We start from the raw sequence: 18,369 nt of genomic DNA on the forward strand, positions 1-18,369 counted from the left end.
CGCGTTTCCTCCCCGGGGCTGGTCGTGGGCGGTGGCAGGGATCAGCCAGCCCCGTGCGCCGCGGTTCCTCCTCCTCCTCCCGAAACACAGAGCCGGAGTTTCCTTCGCCCGTTTTGCACCTGGCTCCCCGGGTCTGACGGAGTCTCCCCCCGGGGGCTCACAGGGTGCGTGGCAAAGCCAGGACCTGAGGATCCTGGGCTGGAAAGTGAAAGAAATGAAGTGGGGAGGTTTTCTGTGGGGTGCAAGTATCTCAAGTCCCAGACTAAAGAGGATGCTTGCCCTGGTTTCTGGGGGCATGTAAATCCCAAGAGCTCTGGGCTTGGGTCTGCAGTAGGATGCCTGCCGGTGGATTTGGGGCTATCTGGAGGCCTAGGGTGAGAGCCGGGGGCGGAGGGTGCTCACCAGTTGTAGCGCCATACAGGTCTCCCTCGCTTTATGCTGTACACACGTTCCTGGAGTGCAAAACTCGAATCCGCATAAAGGGACCGCACTTTCCCATGTAACAAATAGGGATACGTCCCAAGGCCGCAACTGTACTGACCCCCAGACCATTTCTACCACTTCTACAAGACAATGTTGGTACCCGCCAACAGCAGATGGTGCACACAAGCACGTAACGGGGATGGCAGCTACAGAAACAGGTTGCAGATCCACACAAGAGACTATATTTTGGTGCACGTCACTCCCACAATGCACTGCACAAAGCAGCTGACTGCCAGCTTCCACCACACTGATCACATAAGAGTGAATTTACCTTGCCTATAATGAGTTTTGGCTATAAAAAGGGTCATTGCATAAGAGCAAATTCACACATACAGAGCCCGCATAAAGCAAGGGAAACCTGTACATGGTATTTAGGACAACTGAGTTCTGCCTGCTCAGTGTATGGGTTTTGGAACGATTGAGTTCTGCTCAGTTGATATGATTTGGAACTGATTTGGCTGATTTGACCTGGAATACACAATATATTAAAAAAAAAATTACTGAGAGGGTCCTTCACGGATTGGGAGCAGCGGTGCTTCCCACAGGCTCCCTGCTGCCCCCGGCCTTTGCTGTGCAGTTCAGCCTGGGAGACATTGCTGAGGCCAGACAGGGTATGGAAGAGGATGGGTGTCCTTCACGGATCCTGCCTTCAGTCTGTTCTGTACATCATTGATGACTTAGGTTTGTTCCCCTTTCTCGGCTCATGCAAGAATAGATGGGTGTTTTTCCTCACTCCTTTTTGTAGCCCAAGAGTGAAAATGATGTTATTATGGTACACAATTAGATACATTAAAGGAGTTTCAGAACTTGAAAGAATAGACTAGAATGGCAATTAGATGCTGAAGTCCCCTTAGATGACTACTGGGTAAAACAAAACCTGGCTCCAGGTGCCTCTATCCACAGGATTTGCCTGAGCTTAAGAAAGTTAGACTGTCTGTGCAGAGTGGTCTGTGGGTGACTCATGACGTGACACAGAGAGAGCTTCTAGGTCAGAGGTGGGCAATTATTTTGAGCAGAGGGCCACTTACTGAGTTTTGTCAAGCCATCGAGGGCCGCATGACAGGCAGCCCAGGGCAGATAAATATTAATCTTCTAAATTTTTTAGAGGCCCCATGGGCTGAATAGAATGGCCCCCAGATCACATTTTGCCCACCTCTGTTCTAGGTATTTAGATGACTGCTTAGATAACTGTCTGCTTTACAGTTAACGCCGGTCTCACCACATTGGTGGTAGATTGAGATGAGCAGACAGATGAACATTGGTTCCCTCCAAATTCAGCATTGATAGTCCCATGGAGTTCAGCCTCACAATCATAGAACCATAGAAATGTAGGGTGGGAAGGGACCTCAGGGGGTCACGTCTAGTCCAACCCCTGCTCAAGGCAGGACCAGCCCTAACTAGATCATCCCAGCCAAGGCTTTGTCTACCTAGGTCTTAACTCCCAAGGATGGAGAGTCCATAACCTCTCAGGGCAGCCTGTTTCAGTGCTTTACTACCCTCCTAGTGAGAAGGTTTTATCTAAACCTAAACTTCCCTTGCTGCAACTTGATACCCTTGCTTCTTGTTCTGTCATCTGCCACCAGTGAGAACAGTCTGGCTCCATCCTTTTTGTAACCGTCAAAAATACAGTTTTAAATCTGTTTATTTGTTGTTTTTTTTGAGGCTTTCCTATTTAAACTCTAAAACCCGTGTAATTTCTTCTGGTTATACTGATGCAAAAAAAAAAGGATAGACCCAGTCTCAGAGGCACTGTAGTTTCAAGGAAAATTTATAATGAGATTTAAGTTATGACTGTTAGTGACTTTAATGTCTTTGCAGATGGTACTAGCATAGATTTACTGACAATGTATCCAGAAAAGGTAAATGGTTCAAATCCAACAATATGGCTTGAATTTACTTGTACACTGATACAAGGCCCTTTTCCTCTCTGTGCGCAGACAGAAGAGCACCTCCTTGCTGTAACTCATGGCGCTTTGCAGGAAATGCCATGAGTTATAGCAATCTTTCGGACCCAACAGATGTTCACTGTTGGGTCTGGGGGTTAGAGGACTGAGCTACAGTTTGGAGCAGCTGCAAGTGCAGCCCCTCTTCCCTAACTGCCCTCTCGCCTCCCAGCCCCAGTGCTGTCTTCAGAAGGGGAAGGTATGTTAGTTTCAAAAGATTAAGGAGTTAAGCTTATAGAGTGGTAAAGCTTGTTAATTCAGAGGGCAATACCCTGCCTCAGTTTTGCTGTTCCCTCCTGTAATCCCTGGACAAATGCAACAACTTATATATAACACTCTTCAAGGTATCCACACATCTTTCCCCTTTACATGTAACGTATCCCCATATATTACTAACATTGGCAGTTTAGTCCAACCCATAGTTAAAGCACATTTTAAGAGGTCTGTATTAATTTTTGTGTTGGCTTTTTAGCACTAAGTGATCTGATCAGTTTCTCGGCATTCTCAGTCCTTATTGGTTCAGCTCTTGTTTGGTTTCCTTCTTCAGAAGTCTCCATTTCTGTGTCATTTTCAATCTCCTGTCTCATTTCTTGTTGCTTTGATGTTAGCTCTGTTTCCTTTGGCGAATCTCTTGATGCTTCTGCATGTGTGGTCTGTTCCTTCTTAACACCTGTCCTTCTGGAATGATTGCTTTATAGGATCTGGGAGCTACTTGATGGGTAACTAGTGCTTTTTGTCTCCTTGTTCATCCATCTGAAATAAGCACCATATCTTTGTTGTGCGGTTATGGAAACTCCCTGGAACCCCTGTCATAGTACCATTTTTGTTTGAGTTTGTTGATTTTTTTAAATGTTTTCATATCTTGCCTTTTATTCTGATGAGCATCACCCACAAGATTTGGCAGCCTAGTTTTGAGTTTCTTGTTAAACAGCATTTCTGCTGGGGACAATCCATAGTTCATGGGTGTTGCTCTGTAATTTAAGATTGACAGGTAAACATCAGTGTGTGGCTATGTAGCTTTTTTCAACAATTTCTTCACTATTTGTATTCCATTTGCCACAAAACCATTGGATTCAGGACTTGAAGTGCTGTGACAGAATCCATATTTGTTTGCAAACTCTTTAAACTCAAGGCAATTGAACTGAGGTCCATTGTCTCTTCTCACAATTTGTGGAATCCCATGTCTAGCAAAAATTGATTTTATGCCAGTTATGATACTGCTTGCTGTTGTGCTTTTAAGCAATGGAATTTCAGGATAGTGAGAATAAGAATCCAGCAGTAATACATGTTTTTTCTTGCATGCATGAATAAGTCCATGCCTGACTGAAACCACGGCCCATGTTGTCATGGGCTCCCCCGTGACAATCATGGGCTCTTTTCTTTGCACTGATCTGTAGTTCAGGCACATTATACAAGCCTTTACAGCATCTTCTATGTCATTATTTATGTTGAGCCAACATAGAGCATCCCTTGCTCTCCTTTTGCATTGTCCAATGCCTAGAAGCCTCTCATGTATTCTGTTTAACATGCCTTTCTTTAGCACTGCTAGAACAAGTCGTGAGCCTTTGAACAAAATGCCATCCAGTACTGACAGCTCTTCCTTTAACTGAGAGTAGGGGCTACGTATACGTGTTCCAGACCAACCAGCACAACTAGGTATTACTTTTTGCAAGGTGGTGTTCTAAACAGTAGCTTCTGCAATAAGTGCCCACATTTTATCTGTGATACGACTCCCTCTTTTAATTAAATTAACATGTACTATCTATCTCTGAGTCTGGAATTCTGTCATTTTCCATTGTGTCATATGCTGTGGACAACATATCTGCAATAAGTAGATGTGCTCCTGGCATGTACAGTATGTCTAGAGCATACATTTGCAGTTGAAAGAAGTCTCTGTGATGTGGGTGACATGTCTGAGAACCCTTTCTTTGCCATAGTTACCAAAGGTTTGACCAGTTTTAGCTATCACAGGCTTTCTGTATATGAATATATGACAGTTCTTACCATCACATACCAGAGCTAAACTTTCTTTCTCAATTTGTGCATATAGACACTCTGACTTAGAGAGTGCCCTAGATATATATGCTACTGGTCTCCAGCTACCCTGTTTTTGAAGCAAAGCTACTCCAATGCCTTCTTTAGAAGTGTCTGTTGACAATTTAATGGGTCTTTTAGGGTCATAGTATTTTAGTACTGGAGCTTTCATTATTTTTTCCTTCAGGTTTGTAAATTCAGCTTCATGTTCATATTCCCATATCCACTGAGCATTCTTTTGTATCAGTGATCTACGGTGTTTGGTCTGCTCTGCTAAGTTAGGTAGATATTTTCCTACAAAATTGATCATTCCCAGTAATCTTTGCACGCCTTCCTTGTCTCTAGGGGGTGGCATGTTTATAATGGCTTTGACCCTTGCAGGATCAATTTTCACCCCTTTCTCAGTGAGCTTTTCATACAAGTGTAAAATTACATGTGTTTTTAGATATTCCATAGCCACATGGGGTAGTAATATGATTCCTGAGCAGAAGCCCTTCATGTGGCAGTGAACTATTTTTGCATCTGGCTCTGGGTAGATGTTTAATCTGTCTGCCAGAGACAGACAGTTGACATTTGTGTAAGTCCAAGACCTATGTTGCATAGACGGCTTAACATATCCCTGAAAGTGAGAATACGATCTCTTCCGTGTGACGTTTCAGTTAGTAAACTGAATGTAAAGTTCGAATTTCCTTCTGGGTAGCTGAGTTCCAGCCAAACGAGCTGCTGGAGTTTCCACTAGATTTTATCTATGTTGCTGCATTTGTTTACATCATTTCAAAATGAAACCTTCCAAACACATGAGAAACCAACAAGAAAGTCTGTGCCTAACTCTGCCTTGCATACCAGATTAGCAAGAAAAGCGGTATCAGAAACACTTTGTCAGTGTGGTAGTTAAAAACAGGAAGGAGAGGTACAATGGGCTTGTTAACAGATGGGCCAAGGGGAAAAGTCTGCATGCTAAAAACTACAGTGTCCAAATTCTTATTCCACTCATGCTGTTTTAAAACAATCCATCCCATTTCCAGAAAAAAGAAACTATTGTTCAGATAAAGTAGAAACCAAAGTGAAACTTAATCCAGTGCAAAAGAAAACTTCGAGTCATTTGTTCCTAGAATGGGGATTTCTTTTTCATTTTTTCTTTTAGGACTCAGTACTATCCCCACAGACTTCTCCTGTTGAGCATGTAAAAGGATCTACTCCTGTGAATACCTAGGCTTGTGAGTGTTTGTAAGAATGAGATGCTTAGATCAGTAAGTAGGAACCATATCCGTTTATTGCTTTTCTTTTCTAAAGCTCCAGGCACACTTAATTAAAAAAGAATGAAAGAATAACATCCCATTTCAGCTTTTTAAGATCAAATTAATAAAGTTCAGGTTGAATATAGGGTAACTTGTAAACGATACTCACCTGTGCCCTCCAAAAATCCTGATTGTGCCACATTTTATTTTGGATTTCCAAATATACTAACATCTTCCTGGAAAAAAAAAAATCCATATTTTTGTGAGTTTTCACACCAGGTTTTAATGTGTTTGATGTTTACATTTCTGAAATGAAAAATTTATTTCTGGTAGAAATCAGTTCAGTGTTTTGTAGGTTCTAGAGATTATAAATACATTAAGGGAGGTTCACACGATAAAATGTGTTGATGAAGTTCACACCTGAAAGGAAGGATGAAAGTCTGCTTGCTTGTTTGTTTTTTTTAAAAAAGAGTGCTTTTGCTCAGTGCTGGGCCTGAAGTAGCTCACCAGCAAAACCAACGATCACCTGCCGTCTGGCTGACAGGCAATCCCATCCTCATCCCCTTAACATCTAATCATTGACCCATGCACAGGAAAAATGCTGCACCCTGTCCCATGCAAGACAATAGCAGAATAACAGGTACACAAGAACTAGATTTCTCAGAACACCAAAAAACAGCACTGCACCTCCACTAGCAATCCGTAGGTTTAGTGCAGAAATACAATCAGTAGAAATATGCAATGATATGTATGTTTCTGAAAAATAAATGAAAGCAACAGGAGTCTATAGCAGAGTGCTCAGACCTTTTAAATGGGGACGAAGTTTGAGTGGTTAGCTAATCAGGGCGTAGTATCTCTCCATCAGGGAAAAGTCCAGAAAGGAGAACAGAAAGTGGTGAACTGGAGGAAAGAGGAGTTTGTGGTCAGGAGGTGGACTGGAACCCAGATGAACTCTACTAGGAAGAGACCAGAGCTAAACGATCCTTCCTAACACCCAGAAAAGGGCTAAAACAGGGGCAGGCAATTATTTTGGGTGGAGGGCCGCATACTGAGTTTTGGCAAGCCATCGAGGGTTGCATGACAGGCAGCTGGAGGCAGATAAATATTAATTTTCTAAATTTTTTAGGGGCCTCACAGGCCAGATAGAATGGCTTGGTGGGCTGCATCTGGCCCGCAGGCCACATTTTGCCCACCCTGGGCTAACAGTTTTGTTTTGCTCATTTATTTGTTTGGCACAAGGACTATTCTTTGTGTTAAGTGGGGCTCTCAAGGGAACAAAGCCAGCCCGAAAGACAGGAGGCACACCAACCTGCTTACAGTGCCCCTGAAAAACTCCTTAGCTATATTTCCTCACTCAGCCTAATTGTGGCAAAATGGTTCATCCAGGTACATTTTCAAGACAATGAAAAATATGAAGGCTCATGTCTAACACTAAGGCTGCTGTTCACGAAGAGGAACATGTATTTTTCTTATTATTTATATTTGTTCTGTAATAGGGCCTAAGAGGTCACAGCCTGGACCAAGATCTTTCATGCTAGGGACTGAACCCTAACCCTAACCCTAACCCTGCTTCCGAAGAATTGATAACCAGCCATTGTAGGGTAAGTGTAGGGCAGAGGTTCCCAACCACCAGGCCATGGCGTGGTAGCAGGCCATGAAGGTTATCAGGCCACCGGCAGTCACGTGCGGGGTTAAAGCTGGGAGGCAGCCAGCTCCATGCACCCTGTCCCACTCCCACTGCCAAGGCTGCACCCAGCGAGGCGCTGCCCACACAGCAGATACTGGGGCTCATGTTGGGCTGGGCAGGATCCTCCATCCCTGCCCACAGCTGGGAGCCGGGGATGCGGGCAAGGAAATGCCTGGGGTGAAGGGCAGGGAGGTGGCTCTGCTGCTTGCTCCTAGGGAAGGCAATAGAGCCCCTTCTTCCTGAGTAGCCTCAGCTGACCCCCCTGGGCCACCACCTGCACACTCTACTTCCCTGCAGGGTCCCCCAGTGCCTGCGGCTATGGTGCCCCAACCCAATCTGATCCTTGCAATCCCCCCACGTAAAAAATTAAAATGTGAACATGTAAATTTAAATGTAAATATATAAATTAAATTTAAATATGTTTGCCGGTCTGCTGTATAGAAAAGGTTGGGAACCACTGGTGTAGGGGAAAGCTGTTTGCACTCTCCCTTCCTGGAGAGAGATCCCAACCTGGTCCTTTCCAAGTGTCTTAGACAAGGGTCAAAGAGTTTGATATGGTGTTTTAATGTTTTTTAAACCACTGGAATTTTGTGGGCGTTATTCCAAGTTTATGTTGGTGTGAAAGCAGAGTGAGTACAACAACCTTTTCACTTACTGAGTCATATAAGTAATAGCAGTGCCACAACATTGGATGGATGAATGGATCTTCAGATGGGGCATGTCTGCCTTTTAATGCCCCAGGGGAAGATTTGATAAATAGTGCAGAGACTAATGTGTATGCATTTTATGTACACACAAATTCACATCCCACCAGTCTGCAATCATCTTCAAACTTTTGCCTCCAATCTTTCTTAGATGTGATAAAATATTGAACTACTTTCATGTTTGGACATTGGGCATATTTAGATCTTTGCAATTTATTCAAAATATTTGTGGCCTCTTTTAATAATATATTCTTTAAGTAGTACCTTGCATCTTGAAGAGAATGATACTTTATTAGCTAGATGCATATATTGCTTCACCCAACATTTGAAGGCAGCCAGCTCCTGGATAGAAGACAGTAGCTGTCCAAAGAGTCTGCAGCAAAACAATACAATTTTGTAGGATAGAAAATGAAAGGAAATTGTAATATCCAATTCAGAGTACTAGAGGAATATATGTAGGTAAGTAGAATGAACTTGTGGTGGATAGTAATTTCTTTCAAGGACCTGACCAGTATATTAGTGCTAACTTTCTCGATGCTTGTAAAGTATCATGGAATCTTTTACTACAAAGGACTAAGACTGATGTTTTTGTGATTCATTTCCAGAAGCACAAAGGAAAGTTCATCAACAGAATCCCAAGTTTTCCTTTGACACCTAACAAAACCCCCTTCAGATGTAGCACCTGGGCTGCAGTTTCATGTGTTACTGTTAAAATTCCTCTGAGATTCACGTCTGAAATCAGATTCTTCTTTGATATTGCTGGGTACTGTAGGGAGACATGTGCTAGCAAAGCGCATGGACTGAACTGAATGAATCAATGCATCTAGGCTTGTTAAATATGCCTCGGTTGCAAAGTTCTTGTAATGCTTTTGCCTTATGCTGTTTAATCATTTTGAATTACGGTCAGTAGAACTGGTCAGAACTTAGAACATTGGTTCCACCGAAATTCTGACATTTCACAATTTCCTTTTTGCTTCACGGTGACTAAAAGGCAGATTTTTCCCAAAAAGCAATACTTTCACCAAAAATCAATGCGTTAGAAATTGCAAAGCGACCTTGTCAAATGGTTATTGTGAACACAATATCATTTTGCTAATATGATATAGCATAACCAAAACCATTAAAGTCAGAAAACAGTGCATCAGGATTATCAAAATGAAGCATTTTGCTCTTATCCAAGCAAAATGTTTTAATAATTTACCATGGAAAATGTCAGCCAAATCAATATGTTTATTAAATAGTTCAGTTTAATTAAATGATCATTTTCCAATATTCCAGGAGCGCACTACTTATGGCTTTAGGCCACATGCTGCAATCCCAGTAGCCTGCCAGAAGTCTTTATGAAACCACTTAATTTGAGAATGAAGTGGATTTGAGAGGCAGAACAGCAAGTCCAGTGCCCTCACTGCACAACGATTCAATGTGCAGTCCAATTTCCTGCCTGCAAATGTGCTGAAGGCTGACATCTGGTCAGAGTGGATTCCACGCACGGCAGCCCTGTAGTGGAAAGTGCACCTTGCAAATGGCCCTCAGTACAATGTGCACTGTGCAATATTGCTTGCACTATTCCATTAGTAAATTTCCAGGCAGGTCCATCAACTTTCACTAGGGATTAATTTAGGGAGGAGCAGTCATAAAGTAGGCAAATGAGGGTGCAAGTGTGGATGGGTTAAATCTTTAAGACTTTATTCAACTGATGCTCACTTTTTATTCAGTTTATTCTTATAAGCTAGTTCAGATTCAGATAAAATCTTCAGGATCTGGCCTGCTATTTTGTGATTCTTCAATGGGGGTTTCTCATACTGGAATAGACCATTGGGTCATCAAGTCTGGCATCCAGAAGTGACTTGAATTTGAGAATCTGGTTTATCTGTTGCCTTAAAGATTATGGAGTCATCCTGAGTGGGAGAGTCACCCGCCAGGAGGCTGGCAGTTCACATCCACAGGAAGAAATTAAAGATGTGTAAGGCAGCTGTGAATCACAGCTTGGGTGCTTCTGAGGAAGGTGGAGGGAAATCCATAATGCATCTAGCTGCCTCTGTAGCATTTTACAAGGAGGAAAAGTCCTGCTTGATGTACAGTAGTACCCTGGTAAGCAATCTGCTTATTCCCTGAAGCATGAAATTTGATTATCTTTATCTTAGATGAGAGACTTTGCCCTCCATGGAAAATGAAACAGATAAATTTTGCTCCTCAGGGAGCCAGATATGCAAGCAGAGAAATGTGGATGTTTTCAGCAGCTTCTTCCTTCTGAAGCATCTGTCATGTACCTGGCTGTCTTAGCCTAGGATATAGCCTCTACCTAACACAGATTGAAAAGCACCGTGCAGACTGACACTTAGGGAGTGATTGCTTCTGCCTCCCTGAGGGAAGCTGCCATTCACACGCTGATGTCTTAACAATATTTCAACATGCAGCTCCCTCAGAAATAGCCAAGCCCTGCATCCCAGAGTAATTGGGCACAGAAAGCAGTTGGGCACTATTCATCACCCATTGACATGAAAACTCTCTTCCATTCCCAGGAGTAACGAGGGAGGGGCAACCACTTACCAGACAGACATCCATTGAGTTTATTTGCTTGAAATGTGGATAGTTTGTCACTGAAAAGATAGGGCTCGTCTGTATATAGCTAGATTCTCAGCTGTGCCTGGTGGAATCTAATTTTTCCTGCAGTCTCAGTTAGGCTTGGATGACACCATTTTTTGTTTGGGTTTTGTTTTTTCTTTATTAGTGTCAGTTTGGGATGTGATTTTCTTGAAATAATTAAGAGTTCAAAATATAATGAAGATGCAGGCATAAAGATGCCTACTACCTACATAGCTTATTCTCTTCCTATTTGGGAATACCTCTGTGAGCGTAAGAACTTTTTATATCAATATAACTTCATCAGCAGTAGGGGAGAATGTCATCACTTGGTCATCTTATTGTATGTAATAATATGCAATGGATATATATGTGTATGTGTGTGTGTGTGTATGCACACACAGTATCTTGGCACTTTCTACTTGATGATTACACACAGATTATGGAGTCTTCAACAGCTCTGTGGTCCAGAGGTGGTTGCGCTTCAGTACTGAGTTAATGATTTCTGTATGTGGCTTGATCTCTGTTTCAGCCTTAACAGAGATTAGAGCAGGGGTGTCAGACTGGTCCAGCCCTGTAAGCCAGGTGAGTGGCTGGTCTACAGGATGGATTTGGCCCACAGACTTCTTTCCCCTCCCCCACATATCTGATCTGGCAGCTGCTCTAGCTGGTCCACAGCCTGCCCTGTGCACGGCACAGATCCCAGAGCAGCCAGAACTCCTGCAGCCACCTCATGCAGCGTGGCTGACGTACTGGGTGGACTGTGTCTCATGTGGCACGCATTCTGACTGCTCCAGGATCTGGGCTGCATGCAGCGTAGGTCCCAGGCTGGCTGGAACAGCCATTAGATCAGGTGTCTTGGAGGAAAGGGGAGGGCAGAGTGAAGGAGCGAGTCTGTGGGCTGGATCTGGCCCTGTGCTGTGGGCATACGTCATGCCCCACGTGGGTCTGATCAGATACGCTGCCGGTCTGCAGTATGCTGGCCACTTCCAGTCTGCGGTATGCTGGTCTGCAGTCACTTCTCATCCATGGTCTAAAAAGGCTGGGAACCACTGGATTAGAGCATCCTGTGGGCTGCTGTAAGCTGTGAGATGTGGCTCGGGCTGTTTATCAACTGATAATTGCTAAGGCAAAGCATACTCTTGATGCCCCTCAAAACACAAAGATGTCTAATGCCATTTCTGTTCCGATTGCTTGACTCTGGGCCAAAAGAATCCTCTGCTAGAAAGACTTACCTGCTGTTTGGCCTCTGTGCTCCCCAAATGACACAAAAAGGACTAGTTCAGGTTAAAGAATACAGCCATTGAATGTTCAAGCTTGGCCATTTCTAATGGGGAATGTTGAAGACGTTGGGAACAGAGTCCAGAGATTTCCCAATCCAGAAACATTGATATTGATATCAATCCCCACAGTTCAGTGAAGTGTAGTCTGTGTTTAATACAAACAGTTTTCTCTTTGAATCAGTTGTTATGACTTCAGAGAGGATGGGCTACAGGACTCAGGAGTTATTAAGGTTAGTGCCACCAGGGAGGCTGCCTGAGCTTCATGGAAGTGTCTAAAGCTTTGTGAATAGGTGGCACATTGATAGATTAAATTAATCACTAGCAAATGGTAAGGGGCAACCAGCATGGGTTTATAGCAGGCAAATCCTGCCTGACTAATCTGGTCTGTTTTTATGACCAGGTCACAAAGTGCTTAGGTGCAGGAGTGGAAGTAGACATTATTTACCTGGATTTTAAAAAGGCTTTTGACACAGTGTCATGCCCAGTTCTTACGAGCAAACTGAGTAGTTGTGACATGGATTTCCTCACAGTCCAGTGGGTGAAAAACTGGCTTAAGGGATGCACCCAGAGAGTGGTGGTGGATGGGTCAGTTTCTTCCTGGAGGGATGTGGGCAGTGGTGTCCCCCAAGGCTCTGTTCTGGGACCAGTACTGTTTAGTGTCTTCATCAGCAATTTGGATGAAGATGTTGAAAGCACCTTGCTCAGATTCGCTGATAACACTAAACTATGGGGTATAGTAAACACACTGGAGGGCAGGGAGCGAATTTGGGTAGATTTGGATAGACTGAGAAAGTGGGAGGATCAGAATAAGATGCAATTTAACAAGGATAAATGCAAGGTGCTGCACCTGGGGAGAAAGAATCTCCAACACACCTATAGACTCGGGGGGAGGAACCGTTCTGAGCACCACAACAGTGGAAAGAAATCTCAGAGTCTTGGTTGGCACAAAAATGAACTTGAGTCGCCAATGTGATGAGGTAATAAGCAAGGGTAACTGCACTCCTTCTTGCATCAGCAGGTGCATCACAAGCCAGTCTAGGGAAGGGATAATTCCCCTCTATGTGGCATTGGTGAGGCTGCAGGTGGAGTACTGCATCCAGTTTTGGGCAGCGCACTTCAGGAGGGATGTGGATAACCCTGAGAGGATTCAGAGGAGGGCCACTCGCATGGTGGAGGGCCTACAGGTAAGTCCCTATGAAGACAGACTGAGGGACCTGAATCTCTTCAGCCTCTGCAAGAAAAGGCTGAGAAGTGATCTTGTGGCTGCCTACAAACTCATCGGGGGAGGGGGTCAGCAGGGAATAGGGGACACTCTGTTTACCAGTGCACCCCTCGGGGTTACCAAAAATAAATGGCCACAAACTGAAGGAGAACAGATTTAGATTGGACATAAGGAAGAAATTCTTTACAGTGAGGGTTGCCAAAATACGGAATGGGCTTCCAAGGGAGGTGGTGCTTTCCCCTACCTTGGAGGTGTTCAGGAAGAGATTAGACAGGCATCTGGCTGGGGTTACTTAACCCAGCACTCTTTTCCTGCCTGGAGCAGGGGATCAGACTCGATCTACCAGGTCCTTTCCAACCCTGGAAATCTATGAAATTTATTAAATGCAATATCACATAAGTTATCATGAATAATTTGAAATATGCATTTTTTAAAAGACAGTTTTTTGTGTTCCAATCCAAATCAGCCCAATCAATTCCAAATCTGTGAGTCAGTCCAGAACCGTAAGTGGCCCTACTACTGACACCCCATCTGGGGCTTCATATGTTTCCAAATCCTTTGGCAGACATCCTACATGCAGGCCCAAGCCTGAAGGCTTGGGGTTCGGATGCCCCCAAGTTTCACTTGCCTTCAGCCATAAGGCCGCAGAAGCAAGCTAGGGAGGAGTCTCCCATTTCCATAAAGTGGGCATAAAGCCAAGATCTTCCCACTCGAGCAGCAAATGGGAGGTTTACTATACATTATCTCTGCGGGTACTACCCCGTGCCAGAAAAGTGGTTATCCCTGGGTGCGACTAGGAAAACACCATAGTGATTGCATACAAGTGCTGAGCTATAAATTAATTGTAGCTGCCCAAATAGAAAACTTGGGAATGGTTGTGGGCATTGCTATGAAAACCTCTTCGGAAAATGCAGTGGTGATTTAAAAACAAAAAAAGGAAAGAAACTGTTATGATGTAGAAAAAAATGGAATAGAAAATTATATAATCACAAACATTATAGTATTACAACTTGTCCTTTCAGAAAAAGGAATTATATTTATCTGTATTTGGGATCTCTGGAAAGTTTTGTGTTTAATCATGTTGAAACTGCAAGGACGTTACCTCCCTGCCCTGCAAGATAACAAGTTACAGGATAACATGGAATCAAACTTCCCTGCAGCCAATGGCAAAGCCAGGATTTTTAAAAGTGTTTTGTGGACTGGTTATCAGGGCGTGAAGCCAAACGGGGTGGTTAGTGCTGGCTTTGCCAAGAAGTGCTGTGTTTGGCAGATTGTTTGCCAGCTGCAGGATTATTTGCATTGCTTGCTGAACTCCTGTAAACAGCACAGGCAGGAGGTAGAAATGAAAAGGAAACAAGCTCTCAGGTCAAGGAAACTTTCTGCCTCCCTGAAGCTCACTCTGAGCAACTTTTGATTTAACTAAAGCTTGTTTTAAGAGCACTTGGTTTAAAAATTACCCAGGTAATCTAACTAAGCAAAAGCAATTTGCAGCCATTTTTAAACTAAAAGCTAGACTGTTTACTGTTGTGGTTTCAGTCTTTTTGTCTCTTGTGCTGAGTTTTAACAATAAACTGAAATGATTTACCTTCAGTTAGTAAAACAAGATAAGCTTTCAGTGCCTAGGACTAAGAAATTAAACAAACAAGTGCTTTTTCCAAGCAGGATTTCCTTATTCAAGAAACTATACTCAGGAAGGAAATTGGACCAGAACCAGGGGACAACTGATTTCTAGTGCTAAAGATCTAAGTATATCACTGGAGAGCAAAGTATTAAAAGAAAGATCCCCATGTTTTAGTGTTGTAGCCAAGACATTACAAGTTATTGTTCAATCGTGTCTCACAATGACTATATCTTGCATTTCATAGTATTTGCCATTTGGTTTAAAGCCCCAGCACCTTGATTCGCATGAGCATATGTGAATCTCAGCTTTCACTGAAAAAAGAAGAGAGTTCCTAGCTCTTATGGTTGAGGAGACAAGTTTGGTCAGACACCACCTATGCGCATTTAAGGGCAGCAATTTTCAACCAGGATGCTGCCAGAACCTTTGAAAGATGAAGCATGGTGTGAGGAGATAAGTACATAAGTGCAAGCTCAGGCAGGTCATTGCCTAACCAGTCTCCCACCCCATCCTCACTGCAAAGAGGTAAGCACTGTAATATAGAAACCAGTCTTTGAAATTCGGTGCCACTCAATTCACAAAGTCATGGAGGGGTGTCTCAAGTTCAAAGAGGGTGCCTTGAGTCCAAAAAACTTGAAAACTACTGACCTAGGGGCACAAAATCCAAAAGGGAAGGGAAAAGGACTCTGCAGGTAGTCCATGTAAAATGAGTTGTGACTTTGAAGAGAATGAGTTTTAGTTCTGGACTCATGGTTTTTGAGCCCTTGAGGTTGCAAGACTTACGTTTAGAGTGCGTCACAGGGAGGGGTCCTAGGGGTAGCTGTGATCCCCCTCACGCCCTCTTACCGTGCCAAGCTTGCTTCCAAGCACCCTCAAATCTTGCCCGCCACATCTTGGTCTTAGAGATAAGTAAAAAGGAGGCTGCCGTTCAACCTCTTGGTCAAGGTCTTCCTGTTAGCAGTGTCCCTGCTCTGTCATAGGGTCTTGGTGCTTCTCAGCCTTATGGGCTATGCATGGCTCCAACCGCCCCTTTACCACTCCCCAAGCCCCGCAGATGTACCGGATGTTGTTTGGTCTGTCCCTCTCTTTGCGTCCTCTCTGGTGCTTGAGCTCTCCGCAGCCTCGTCTCGCAACTGCGCCCCACAGGCGCTCTGACTTTCCGCAGCCTCATCTCGCAACTGCGCCCCACAGGTGCTCTGACTTTCCGCAGCCTCATCTTGCAACCGCGCCCCACAGGTGCTCTGGCTTTCCGCAGCCTTGTCTCACAACCGCGCCCATCCGGTGCTCTGGCTTTCTGCAGCCTTGTCTCGCAACTGCGCCCATCTGGCGCTTTGGCTTTCCGCAGCCTTGTCTCGCAACCGCGCCCATCCGGCACTCTGGCTTTCTGCAGCCTCGTCTCACAACCATGCCCCTCAGGCACTTGTCAATCGCTGCCCTGTCTGGGGCTTCTCTCGCTGCCCCCTTTGCTCTGGGGCTTCTCTCACTGCCCTCCTTCTGTAGGGCTGGGGTCCGTGCACCCCAAAATGCTGTGCCCTCTGGCGCCGGGGTCCCCACACTACCGTGGAAACCCTGTGAGGCCTCCTCCAACCCCTAATAGCTTCACCCAAACCATTGGTTGTAAACTGTAAACACAAACTCAAGCCCTTTTGCTATAACATAAACTAAGCCATCTGGCTATAACGACATCCGAGCCTATCACAGGGTTTCTCTATCTCTCACCACTATCACATTGTTCAGTCACTTGGGCCTCTTCCTTTTCCTCACTCAATCCAGCGGAGCTCCTTATCCTATGGCTGCTTGCAGGAACTGCATGCCTAGCCTCAGCCTGGGAGTTATATAGGAGCCAAGCCCTGCCCCTTCCGGTCAGCTGACTCCTACCGGTTACCCTGGTGACCCGCAGCTGGGCTCCTTACCTGCTGTACCACAAGTAGCAGGCACCTCAGTGCCCTGCTACAGAATGAAACCTATAAACCATAGAGGGGCAACGTGCAGAGGGTGTATAGGGTGCATGTGCATCCCCTGAGAGCGCCGGTGCACCCCCTGTCAGGCCACGCTCTGTTTAGCCGGCAGGCAGGGGGGCAGGCAGGAGCACCAGTGCCCCCTCTGTGAGCGCTGGCTGAGGAACAGGGCTGCCAGCAAAAGCGGCTGCATCGATTCTGGAAGTGGCCACGAGAGTTCTGGAAGTGGTGTGGCCGCTTTTACAGTGAGTGAGATCGGCGGCCGGGGGACCTTTGCCCCCCCCCGGCCAGTGGAATTGCCCACCGGGGCACATGCCCCTCTGACTCGAGGCACCAGACATCCATGAAACCATACATTGTGACTAAGAAGGCTCCTCCTGACTAGAAAGCACAGCTAGCTAGGTCCAGGCTGCAAACCTAAGATCAAGCCCAAGCATGCTTTGCATTCATGAGGATGTAAGGCCAGCATTTCTCTTATCAGTGGCAGCAGCAGCTGGTCTTGACCATTGAATTACAAGTATATTATGCTAGAGGCTGTATACCAAAACCTGTTTCCTCCTGGCCAAATTAAAACCTTGGTTTGTCTCTCTGATACCTTACGGGCATCTAGCTCTCAGTATAAGCTCAACATGACAAGAGCAGAATCTTTAAGCTTCCTCCCAGCCTCTGTCTGCAGGTGCAGACAGAAGTGCAGCTCCCTGATGGAACTCACAGTACTTTGCAGGAAGCACCATCACTTGCATCAATTCCCCGGACCCAACAGATGTTTACTCTTGGGTCCCAGAGGTTGGGGGATTCAGCTGCAATTTGGAGTGGCTGTGAGTCGGCAGCCACTCTCCCCTAGCCCTGCCCTTCAGTCCTCCTAACCCTGGCTGTATTGTCAACTCGGGGGGCTCCAATCCTCTCATTCTGCCCCCCAGCACCAGCTGAAAAAATCCCAGGCTCAACTCCCTCCTCTCCTTTCCCCTTTCCAATTCTGAAGTTGGAACATGTCTTCATATGTGAATGAAGATGCTCCATTTTGGATCATTTTGGAGCATCTTCACCTGGACCTTCATGCAGTGAGGGTTCAGAATGTCATGGGTTCTTTTAAAGTGCTCTGAAGCTGTGCACTTGTGTTTGGTCATGGCTGTAGTGCGTTTCCAGGGGCCAGATTGTGCAAAAATTGTCACTTCTGTCTGTGCCTCTTACCTCCTTCCTTGATATCACTGCTCTACCAGTTTCAATTATCTCCCTAGATCCTCACATTCAGACTGTTTCTAAGACTGGTAATTTCAATCTGTGTAACGTCTCTTAGATGCAGCCTTTCCTAGCTGTTCACATAGCTAAAATTCATCTTTATCAAGATTACCTCCATTTCCTTTTCTTTGGATGTGACAAATGCAATCTTATCCTCCAAATAGCTCCTTAAAACTCTCTTTTGCTATGATGCACCATGGTGTCCTGGACTACTAGGGCTCTGCAGCACTATGAGAATAAAAAGGAATAAAAATAATAATGACTAATCAACAATATTAAAAATGATAATGAAGTAAAGGGCTGCAGGCAGAATAGTGGGCTTTCTGCAACAATGATGCACAGTAGGGTATGGGGCAAACTAACTTATATTAGTGAAG

General features: G+C 44.8%; 1 long non-coding RNA gene across 3 annotated transcripts in view; it reads left to right on the plus strand.

Annotated features, from left to right (window-relative positions):
* The window catches only part of LOC149863110 (uncharacterized), a 70,756-nt gene that overhangs the window by 283 nt on the left and 52,104 nt on the right, over positions 1-18,369 (plus strand). Inside the window, exon 1 of one of the 3 annotated variants that reach the window (XR_016442856.1) lies at positions 47-164. The exons of the other annotated variants lie outside the window; for them this stretch is intronic. This is a non-coding gene — a long non-coding RNA (uncharacterized LOC149863110). Of the gene's footprint in view, positions 1-46; positions 165-18,369 lie in introns of those variants that run through there. 3 annotated transcript variants of the gene reach the window in all.

Source organism: Crocodylus siamensis, chromosome 6 (genome assembly GCF_052110815.1).
Source record: "Crocodylus siamensis isolate JL-2025a chromosome 6, ASM5211081v1, whole genome shotgun sequence".
NCBI classification, from domain to species: domain Eukaryota; kingdom Metazoa; phylum Chordata; order Crocodylia; family Crocodylidae; genus Crocodylus; species Crocodylus siamensis.